Source organism: Nelumbo nucifera, chromosome 1 (genome assembly GCF_055504915.1).
Source record: "Nelumbo nucifera cultivar China Antique chromosome 1, China Antique-T2T, whole genome shotgun sequence".
In the NCBI taxonomy this organism is placed as follows: Eukaryota; Viridiplantae; Streptophyta; class Magnoliopsida; order Proteales; family Nelumbonaceae; genus Nelumbo; species Nelumbo nucifera.
In genome coordinates, this window is record NC_142649.1 from 128000001 (window position 1) to 128012500 (window position 12500).

Sequence of the window (12500 nt, forward strand, 5' to 3'; positions counted from 1 at the left end):
CCTAAACCCTAAACCCTAAACCCTAAACCCTAAACCCTAAACCCTAAACCCTAAACCCTAAACCCTAAACCCTAAACCCTAAACCCTAAACCCTAAACCCTAAACCCTAAACCCTAAACCCTAAACCCTAAACCCTAAACCCTAAACCCTAAACCCTAAACCCTAAACCCTAAACCCTAAACCCTAAACCCTAAACCCTAAACCCTAAACCCTAAACCCTAAACCCTAAACCCTAAACCCTAAACCCTAAACCCTAAACCCTAAACCCTAAACCCTAAACCCTAAACCCTAAACCCTAAACCCTAAACCCTAAACCCTAAACCCTAAACCCTAAACCCTAAACCCTAAACCCTAAACCCTAAACCCTAAACCCTAAACCCTAAACCCTAAACCCTAAACCCTAAACCCTAAACCCTAAACCCTAAACCCTAAACCCTAAACCCTAAACCCTAAACCCTAAACCCTAAACCCTAAACCCTAAACCCTAAACCCTAAACCCTAAACCCTAAACCCTAAACCCTAAACCCTAAACCCTAAACCCTAAACCCTAAACCCTAAACCCTAAACCCTAAACCCTAAACCCTAAACCCTAAACCCTAAACCCTAAACCCTAAACCCTAAACCCTAAACCCTAAACCCTAAACCCTAAACCCTAAACCCTAAACCCTAAACCCTAAACCCTAAACCCTAAACCCTAAACCCTAAACCCTAAACCCTAAACCCTAAACCCTAAACCCTAAACCCTAAACCCTAAACCCTAAACCCTAAACCCTAAACCCTAAACCCTAAACCCTAAACCCTAAACCCTAAACCCTAAACCCTAAACCCTAAACCCTAAACCCTAAACCCTAAACCCTAAACCCTAAACCCTAAACCCTAAACCCTAAACCCTAAACCCTAAACCCTAAACCCTAAACCCTAAACCCTAAACCCTAAACCCTAAACCCTAAACCCTAAACCCTAAACCCTAAACCCTAAACCCTAAACCCTAAACCCTAAACCCTAAACCCTAAACCCTAAACCCTAAACCCTAAACCCTAAACCCTAAACCCTAAACCCTAAACCCTAAACCCTAAACCCTAAACCCTAAACCCTAAACCCTAAACCCTAAACCCTAAACCCTAAACCCTAAACCCTAAACCCTAAACCCTAAACCCTAAACCCTAAACCCTAAACCCTAAACCCTAAACCCTAAACCCTAAACCCTAAACCCTAAACCCTAAACCCTAAACCCTAAACCCTAAACCCTAAACCCTAAACCCTAAACCCTAAACCCTAAACCCTAAACCCTAAACCCTAAACCCTAAACCCTAAACCCTAAACCCTAAACCCTAAACCCTAAACCCTAAACCCTAAACCCTAAACCCTAAACCCTAAACCCTAAACCCTAAACCCTAAACCCTAAACCCTAAACCCTAAACCCTAAACCCTAAACCCTAAACCCTAAACCCTAAACCCTAAACCCTAAACCCTAAACCCTAAACCCTAAACCCTAAACCCTAAACCCTAAACCCTAAACCCTAAACCCTAAACCCTAAACCCTAAACCCTAAACCCTAAACCCTAAACCCTAAACCCTAAACCCTAAACCCTAAACCCTAAACCCTAAACCCTAAACCCTAAACCCTAAACCCTAAACCCTAAACCCTAAACCCTAAACCCTAAACCCTAAACCCTAAACCCTAAACCCTAAACCCTAAACCCTAAACCCTAAACCCTAAACCCTAAACCCTAAACCCTAAACCCTAAACCCTAAACCCTAAACCCTAAACCCTAAACCCTAAACCCTAAACCCTAAACCCTAAACCCTAAACCCTAAACCCTAAACCCTAAACCCTAAACCCTAAACCCTAAACCCTAAACCCTAAACCCTAAACCCTAAACCCTAAACCCTAAACCCTAAACCCTAAACCCTAAACCCTAAACCCTAAACCCTAAACCCTAAACCCTAAACCCTAAACCCTAAACCCTAAACCCTAAACCCTAAACCCTAAACCCTAAACCCTAAACCCTAAACCCTAAACCCTAAACCCTAAACCCTAAACCCTAAACCCTAAACCCTAAACCCTAAACCCTAAACCCTAAACCCTAAACCCTAAACCCTAAACCCTAAACCCTAAACCCTAAACCCTAAACCCTAAACCCTAAACCCTAAACCCTAAACCCTAAACCCTAAACCCTAAACCCTAAACCCTAAACCCTAAACCCTAAACCCTAAACCCTAAACCCTAAACCCTAAACCCTAAACCCTAAACCCTAAACCCTAAACCCTAAACCCTAAACCCTAAACCCTAAACCCTAAACCCTAAACCCTAAACCCTAAACCCTAAACCCTAAACCCTAAACCCTAAACCCTAAACCCTAAACCCTAAACCCTAAACCCTAAACCCTAAACCCTAAACCCTAAACCCTAAACCCTAAACCCTAAACCCTAAACCCTAAACCCTAAACCCTAAACCCTAAACCCTAAACCCTAAACCCTAAACCCTAAACCCTAAACCCTAAACCCTAAACCCTAAACCCTAAACCCTAAACCCTAAACCCTAAACCCTAAACCCTAAACCCTAAACCCTAAACCCTAAACCCTAAACCCTAAACCCTAAACCCTAAACCCTAAACCCTAAACCCTAAACCCTAAACCCTAAACCCTAAACCCTAAACCCTAAACCCTAAACCCTAAACCCTAAACCCTAAACCCTAAACCCTAAACCCTAAACCCTAAACCCTAAACCCTAAACCCTAAACCCTAAACCCTAAACCCTAAACCCTAAACCCTAAACCCTAAACCCTAAACCCTAAACCCTAAACCCTAAACCCTAAACCCTAAACCCTAAACCCTAAACCCTAAACCCTAAACCCTAAACCCTAAACCCTAAACCCTAAACCCTAAACCCTAAACCCTAAACCCTAAACCCTAAACCCTAAACCCTAAACCCTAAACCCTAAACCCTAAACCCTAAACCCTAAACCCTAAACCCTAAACCCTAAACCCTAAACCCTAAACCCTAAACCCTAAACCCTAAACCCTAAACCCTAAACCCTAAACCCTAAACCCTAAACCCTAAACCCTAAACCCTAAACCCTAAACCCTAAACCCTAAACCCTAAACCCTAAACCCTAAACCCTAAACCCTAAACCCTAAACCCTAAACCCTAAACCCTAAACCCTAAACCCTAAACCCTAAACCCTAAACCCTAAACCCTAAACCCTAAACCCTAAACCCTAAACCCTAAACCCTAAACCCTAAACCCTAAACCCTAAACCCTAAACCCTAAACCCTAAACCCTAAACCCTAAACCCTAAACCCTAAACCCTAAACCCTAAACCCTAAACCCTAAACCCTAAACCCTAAACCCTAAACCCTAAACCCTAAACCCTAAACCCTAAACCCTAAACCCTAAACCCTAAACCCTAAACCCTAAACCCTAAACCCTAAACCCTAAACCCTAAACCCTAAACCCTAAACCCTAAACCCTAAACCCTAAACCCTAAACCCTAAACCCTAAACCCTAAACCCTAAACCCTAAACCCTAAACCCTAAACCCTAAACCCTAAACCCTAAACCCTAAACCCTAAACCCTAAACCCTAAACCCTAAACCCTAAACCCTAAACCCTAAACCCTAAACCCTAAACCCTAAACCCTAAACCCTAAACCCTAAACCCTAAACCCTAAACCCTAAACCCTAAACCCTAAACCCTAAACCCTAAACCCTAAACCCTAAACCCTAAACCCTAAACCCTAAACCCTAAACCCTAAACCCTAAACCCTAAACCCTAAACCCTAAACCCTAAACCCTAAACCCTAAACCCTAAACCCTAAACCCTAAACCCTAAACCCTAAACCCTAAACCCTAAACCCTAAACCCTAAACCCTAAACCCTAAACCCTAAACCCTAAACCCTAAACCCTAAACCCTAAACCCTAAACCCTAAACCCTAAACCCTAAACCCTAAACCCTAAACCCTAAACCCTAAACCCTAAACCCTAAACCCTAAACCCTAAACCCTAAACCCTAAACCCTAAACCCTAAACCCTAAACCCTAAACCCTAAACCCTAAACCCTAAACCCTAAACCCTAAACCCTAAACCCTAAACCCTAAACCCTAAACCCTAAACCCTAAACCCTAAACCCTAAACCCTAAACCCTAAACCCTAAACCCTAAACCCTAAACCCTAAACCCTAAACCCTAAACCCTAAACCCTAAACCCTAAACCCTAAACCCTAAACCCTAAACCCTAAACCCTAAACCCTAAACCCTAAACCCTAAACCCTAAACCCTAAACCCTAAACCCTAAACCCTAAACCCTAAACCCTAAACCCTAAACCCTAAACCCTAAACCCTAAACCCTAAACCCTAAACCCTAAACCCTAAACCCTAAACCCTAAACCCTAAACCCTAAACCCTAAACCCTAAACCCTAAACCCTAAACCCTAAACCCTAAACCCTAAACCCTAAACCCTAAACCCTAAACCCTAAACCCTAAACCCTAAACCCTAAACCCTAAACCCTAAACCCTAAACCCTAAACCCTAAACCCTAAACCCTAAACCCTAAACCCTAAACCCTAAACCCTAAACCCTAAACCCTAAACCCTAAACCCTAAACCCTAAACCCTAAACCCTAAACCCTAAACCCTAAACCCTAAACCCTAAACCCTAAACCCTAAACCCTAAACCCTAAACCCTAAACCCTAAACCCTAAACCCTAAACCCTAAACCCTAAACCCTAAACCCTAAACCCTAAACCCTAAACCCTAAACCCTAAACCCTAAACCCTAAACCCTAAACCCTAAACCCTAAACCCTAAACCCTAAACCCTAAACCCTAAACCCTAAACCCTAAACCCTAAACCCTAAACCCTAAACCCTAAACCCTAAACCCTAAACCCTAAACCCTAAACCCTAAACCCTAAACCCTAAACCCTAAACCCTAAACCCTAAACCCTAAACCCTAAACCCTAAACCCTAAACCCTAAACCCTAAACCCTAAACCCTAAACCCTAAACCCTAAACCCTAAACCCTAAACCCTAAACCCTAAACCCTAAACCCTAAACCCTAAACCCTAAACCCTAAACCCTAAACCCTAAACCCTAAACCCTAAACCCTAAACCCTAAACCCTAAACCCTAAACCCTAAACCCTAAACCCTAAACCCTAAACCCTAAACCCTAAACCCTAAACCCTAAACCCTAAACCCTAAACCCTAAACCCTAAACCCTAAACCCTAAACCCTAAACCCTAAACCCTAAACCCTAAACCCTAAACCCTAAACCCTAAACCCTAAACCCTAAACCCTAAACCCTAAACCCTAAACCCTAAACCCTAAACCCTAAACCCTAAACCCTAAACCCTAAACCCTAAACCCTAAACCCTAAACCCTAAACCCTAAACCCTAAACCCTAAACCCTAAACCCTAAACCCTAAACCCTAAACCCTAAACCCTAAACCCTAAACCCTAAACCCTAAACCCTAAACCCTAAACCCTAAACCCTAAACCCTAAACCCTAAACCCTAAACCCTAAACCCTAAACCCTAAACCCTAAACCCTAAACCCTAAACCCTAAACCCTAAACCCTAAACCCTAAACCCTAAACCCTAAACCCTAAACCCTAAACCCTAAACCCTAAACCCTAAACCCTAAACCCTAAACCCTAAACCCTAAACCCTAAACCCTAAACCCTAAACCCTAAACCCTAAACCCTAAACCCTAAACCCTAAACCCTAAACCCTAAACCCTAAACCCTAAACCCTAAACCCTAAACCCTAAACCCTAAACCCTAAACCCTAAACCCTAAACCCTAAACCCTAAACCCTAAACCCTAAACCCTAAACCCTAAACCCTAAACCCTAAACCCTAAACCCTAAACCCTAAACCCTAAACCCTAAACCCTAAACCCTAAACCCTAAACCCTAAACCCTAAACCCTAAACCCTAAACCCTAAACCCTAAACCCTAAACCCTAAACCCTAAACCCTAAACCCTAAACCCTAAACCCTAAACCCTAAACCCTAAACCCTAAACCCTAAACCCTAAACCCTAAACCCTAAACCCTAAACCCTAAACCCTAAACCCTAAACCCTAAACCCTAAACCCTAAACCCTAAACCCTAAACCCTAAACCCTAAACCCTAAACCCTAAACCCTAAACCCTAAACCCTAAACCCTAAACCCTAAACCCTAAACCCTAAACCCTAAACCCTAAACCCTAAACCCTAAACCCTAAACCCTAAACCCTAAACCCTAAACCCTAAACCCTAAACCCTAAACCCTAAACCCTAAACCCTAAACCCTAAACCCTAAACCCTAAACCCTAAACCCTAAACCCTAAACCCTAAACCCTAAACCCTAAACCCTAAACCCTAAACCCTAAACCCTAAACCCTAAACCCTAAACCCTAAACCCTAAACCCTAAACCCTAAACCCTAAACCCTAAACCCTAAACCCTAAACCCTAAACCCTAAACCCTAAACCCTAAACCCTAAACCCTAAACCCTAAACCCTAAACCCTAAACCCTAAACCCTAAACCCTAAACCCTAAACCCTAAACCCTAAACCCTAAACCCTAAACCCTAAACCCTAAACCCTAAACCCTAAACCCTAAACCCTAAACCCTAAACCCTAAACCCTAAACCCTAAACCCTAAACCCTAAACCCTAAACCCTAAACCCTAAACCCTAAACCCTAAACCCTAAACCCTAAACCCTAAACCCTAAACCCTAAACCCTAAACCCTAAACCCTAAACCCTAAACCCTAAACCCTAAACCCTAAACCCTAAACCCTAAACCCTAAACCCTAAACCCTAAACCCTAAACCCTAAACCCTAAACCCTAAACCCTAAACCCTAAACCCTAAACCCTAAACCCTAAACCCTAAACCCTAAACCCTAAACCCTAAACCCTAAACCCTAAACCCTAAACCCTAAACCCTAAACCCTAAACCCTAAACCCTAAACCCTAAACCCTAAACCCTAAACCCTAAACCCTAAACCCTAAACCCTAAACCCTAAACCCTAAACCCTAAACCCTAAACCCTAAACCCTAAACCCTAAACCCTAAACCCTAAACCCTAAACCCTAAACCCTAAACCCTAAACCCTAAACCCTAAACCCTAAACCCTAAACCCTAAACCCTAAACCCTAAACCCTAAACCCTAAACCCTAAACCCTAAACCCTAAACCCTAAACCCTAAACCCTAAACCCTAAACCCTAAACCCTAAACCCTAAACCCTAAACCCTAAACCCTAAACCCTAAACCCTAAACCCTAAACCCTAAACCCTAAACCCTAAACCCTAAACCCTAAACCCTAAACCCTAAACCCTAAACCCTAAACCCTAAACCCTAAACCCTAAACCCTAAACCCTAAACCCTAAACCCTAAACCCTAAACCCTAAACCCTAAACCCTAAACCCTAAACCCTAAACCCTAAACCCTAAACCCTAAACCCTAAACCCTAAACCCTAAACCCTAAACCCTAAACCCTAAACCCTAAACCCTAAACCCTAAACCCTAAACCCTAAACCCTAAACCCTAAACCCTAAACCCTAAACCCTAAACCCTAAACCCTAAACCCTAAACCCTAAACCCTAAACCCTAAACCCTAAACCCTAAACCCTAAACCCTAAACCCTAAACCCTAAACCCTAAACCCTAAACCCTAAACCCTAAACCCTAAACCCTAAACCCTAAACCCTAAACCCTAAACCCTAAACCCTAAACCCTAAACCCTAAACCCTAAACCCTAAACCCTAAACCCTAAACCCTAAACCCTAAACCCTAAACCCTAAACCCTAAACCCTAAACCCTAAACCCTAAACCCTAAACCCTAAACCCTAAACCCTAAACCCTAAACCCTAAACCCTAAACCCTAAACCCTAAACCCTAAACCCTAAACCCTAAACCCTAAACCCTAAACCCTAAACCCTAAACCCTAAACCCTAAACCCTAAACCCTAAACCCTAAACCCTAAACCCTAAACCCTAAACCCTAAACCCTAAACCCTAAACCCTAAACCCTAAACCCTAAACCCTAAACCCTAAACCCTAAACCCTAAACCCTAAACCCTAAACCCTAAACCCTAAACCCTAAACCCTAAACCCTAAACCCTAAACCCTAAACCCTAAACCCTAAACCCTAAACCCTAAACCCTAAACCCTAAACCCTAAACCCTAAACCCTAAACCCTAAACCCTAAACCCTAAACCCTAAACCCTAAACCCTAAACCCTAAACCCTAAACCCTAAACCCTAAACCCTAAACCCTAAACCCTAAACCCTAAACCCTAAACCCTAAACCCTAAACCCTAAACCCTAAACCCTAAACCCTAAACCCTAAACCCTAAACCCTAAACCCTAAACCCTAAACCCTAAACCCTAAACCCTAAACCCTAAACCCTAAACCCTAAACCCTAAACCCTAAACCCTAAACCCTAAACCCTAAACCCTAAACCCTAAACCCTAAACCCTAAACCCTAAACCCTAAACCCTAAACCCTAAACCCTAAACCCTAAACCCTAAACCCTAAACCCTAAACCCTAAACCCTAAACCCTAAACCCTAAACCCTAAACCCTAAACCCTAAACCCTAAACCCTAAACCCTAAACCCTAAACCCTAAACCCTAAACCCTAAACCCTAAACCCTAAACCCTAAACCCTAAACCCTAAACCCTAAACCCTAAACCCTAAACCCTAAACCCTAAACCCTAAACCCTAAACCCTAAACCCTAAACCCTAAACCCTAAACCCTAAACCCTAAACCCTAAACCCTAAACCCTAAACCCTAAACCCTAAACCCTAAACCCTAAACCCTAAACCCTAAACCCTAAACCCTAAACCCTAAACCCTAAACCCTAAACCCTAAACCCTAAACCCTAAACCCTAAACCCTAAACCCTAAACCCTAAACCCTAAACCCTAAACCCTAAACCCTAAACCCTAAACCCTAAACCCTAAACCCTAAACCCTAAACCCTAAACCCTAAACCCTAAACCCTAAACCCTAAACCCTAAACCCTAAACCCTAAACCCTAAACCCTAAACCCTAAACCCTAAACCCTAAACCCTAAACCCTAAACCCTAAACCCTAAACCCTAAACCCTAAACCCTAAACCCTAAACCCTAAACCCTAAACCCTAAACCCTAAACCCTAAACCCTAAACCCTAAACCCTAAACCCTAAACCCTAAACCCTAAACCCTAAACCCTAAACCCTAAACCCTAAACCCTAAACCCTAAACCCTAAACCCTAAACCCTAAACCCTAAACCCTAAACCCTAAACCCTAAACCCTAAACCCTAAACCCTAAACCCTAAACCCTAAACCCTAAACCCTAAACCCTAAACCCTAAACCCTAAACCCTAAACCCTAAACCCTAAACCCTAAACCCTAAACCCTAAACCCTAAACCCTAAACCCTAAACCCTAAACCCTAAACCCTAAACCCTAAACCCTAAACCCTAAACCCTAAACCCTAAACCCTAAACCCTAAACCCTAAACCCTAAACCCTAAACCCTAAACCCTAAACCCTAAACCCTAAACCCTAAACCCTAAACCCTAAACCCTAAACCCTAAACCCTAAACCCTAAACCCTAAACCCTAAACCCTAAACCCTAAACCCTAAACCCTAAACCCTAAACCCTAAACCCTAAACCCTAAACCCTAAACCCTAAACCCTAAACCCTAAACCCTAAACCCTAAACCCTAAACCCTAAACCCTAAACCCTAAACCCTAAACCCTAAACCCTAAACCCTAAACCCTAAACCCTAAACCCTAAACCCTAAACCCTAAACCCTAAACCCTAAACCCTAAACCCTAAACCCTAAACCCTAAACCCTAAACCCTAAACCCTAAACCCTAAACCCTAAACCCTAAACCCTAAACCCTAAACCCTAAACCCTAAACCCTAAACCCTAAACCCTAAACCCTAAACCCTAAACCCTAAACCCTAAACCCTAAACCCTAAACCCTAAACCCTAAACCCTAAACCCTAAACCCTAAACCCTAAACCCTAAACCCTAAACCCTAAACCCTAAACCCTAAACCCTAAACCCTAAACCCTAAACCCTAAACCCTAAACCCTAAACCCTAAACCCTAAACCCTAAACCCTAAACCCTAAACCCTAAACCCTAAACCCTAAACCCTAAACCCTAAACCCTAAACCCTAAACCCTAAACCCTAAACCCTAAACCCTAAACCCTAAACCCTAAACCCTAAACCCTAAACCCTAAACCCTAAACCCTAAACCCTAAACCCTAAACCCTAAACCCTAAACCCTAAACCCTAAACCCTAAACCCTAAACCCTAAACCCTAAACCCTAAACCCTAAACCCTAAACCCTAAACCCTAAACCCTAAACCCTAAACCCTAAACCCTAAACCCTAAACCCTAAACCCTAAACCCTAAACCCTAAACCCTAAACCCTAAACCCTAAACCCTAAACCCTAAACCCTAAACCCTAAACCCTAAACCCTAAACCCTAAACCCTAAACCCTAAACCCTAAACCCTAAACCCTAAACCCTAAACCCTAAACCCTAAACCCTAAACCCTAAACCCTAAACCCTAAACCCTAAACCCTAAACCCTAAACCCTAAACCCTAAACCCTAAACCCTAAACCCTAAACCCTAAACCCTAAACCCTAAACCCTAAACCCTAAACCCTAAACCCTAAACCCTAAACCCTAAACCCTAAACCCTAAACCCTAAACCCTAAACCCTAAACCCTAAACCCTAAACCCTAAACCCTAAACCCTAAACCCTAAACCCTAAACCCTAAACCCTAAACCCTAAACCCTAAACCCTAAACCCTAAACCCTAAAAACCCTAAACCCTAAACCCTAAACCCTAAACCCTAAACCCTAAACCCTAAACCCTAAACCCTAAACCCTAAACCCTAAACCCTAAACCCTAAACCCTAAACCCTAAACCCTAAACCCTAAACCCTAAACCCTAAACCCTAAACCCTAAACCCTAAACCCTAAACCCTAAACCCTAAACCCTAAACCCTAAACCCTAAACCCTAAACCCTAAACCCTAAACCCTAAACCCTAAACCCTAAACCCTAAACCCTAAACCCTAAACCCTAAACCCTAAACCCTAAACCCTAAACCCTAAACCCTAAACCCTAAACCCTAAACCCTAAACCCTAAACCCTAAACCCTAAACCCTAAACCCTAAACCCTAAACCCTAAACCCTAAACCCTAAACCCTAAACCCTAAACCCTAAACCCTAAACCCTAAACCCTAAACCCTAAACCCTAAACCCTAAACCCTAAACCCTAAACCCTAAACCCTAAACCCTAAACCCTAAACCCTAAACCCTAAACCCTAAACCCTAAACCCTAAACCCTAAACCCTAAACCCTAAACCCTAAACCCTAAACCCTAAACCCTAAACCCTAAACCCTAAACCCTAAACCCTAAACCCTAAACCCTAAACCCTAAACCCTAAACCCTAAACCCTAAACCCTAAACCCTAAACCCTAAACCCTAAACCCTAAACCCTAAACCCTAAACCCTAAACCCTAAACCCTAAACCCTAAACCCTAAACCCTAAACCCTAAACCCTAAACCCTAAACCCTAAACCCTAAACCCTAAACCCTAAACCCTAAACCCTAAACCCTAAACCCTAAACCCTAAACCCTAAACCCTAAACCCTAAACCCTAAACCCTAAACCCTAAACCCTAAACCCTAAACCCTAAACCCTAAACCCTAAACCCTAAACCCTAAACCCTAAACCCTAAACCCTAAACCCTAAACCCTAAACCCTAAACCCTAAACCCTAAACCCTAAACCCTAAACCCTAAACCCTAAACCCTAAACCCTAAACCCTAAACCCTAAACCCTAAACCCTAAACCCTAAACCCTAAACCCTAAACCCTAAACCCTAAACCCTAAACCCTAAACCCTAAACCCTAAACCCTAAACCCTAAACCCTAAACCCTAAACCCTAAACCCTAAACCCTAAACCCTAAACCCTAAACCCTAAACCCTAAACCCTAAACCCTAAACCCTAAACCCTAAACCCTAAACCCTAAACCCTAAACCCTAAACCCTAAACCCTAAACCCTAAACCCTAAACCCTAAACCCTAAACCCTAAACCCTAAACCCTAAACCCTAAACCCTAAACCCTAAACCCTAAACCCTAAACCCTAAACCCTAAACCCTAAACCCTAAACCCTAAACCCTAAACCCTAAACCCTAAACCCTAAACCCTAAACCCTAAACCCTAAACCCTAAACCCTAAACCCTAAACCCTAAACCCTAAACCCTAAACCCTAAACCCTAAACCCTAAACCCTAAACCCTAAACCCTAAACCCTAAACCCTAAACCCTAAACCCTAAACCCTAAACCCTAAACCCTAAACCCTAAACCCTAAACCCTAAACCCTAAACCCTAAACCCTAAACCCTAAACCCTAAACCCTAAACCCTAAACCCTAAACCCTAAACCCTAAACCCTAAACCCTAAACCCTAAACCCTAAACCCTAAACCCTAAACCCTAAACCCT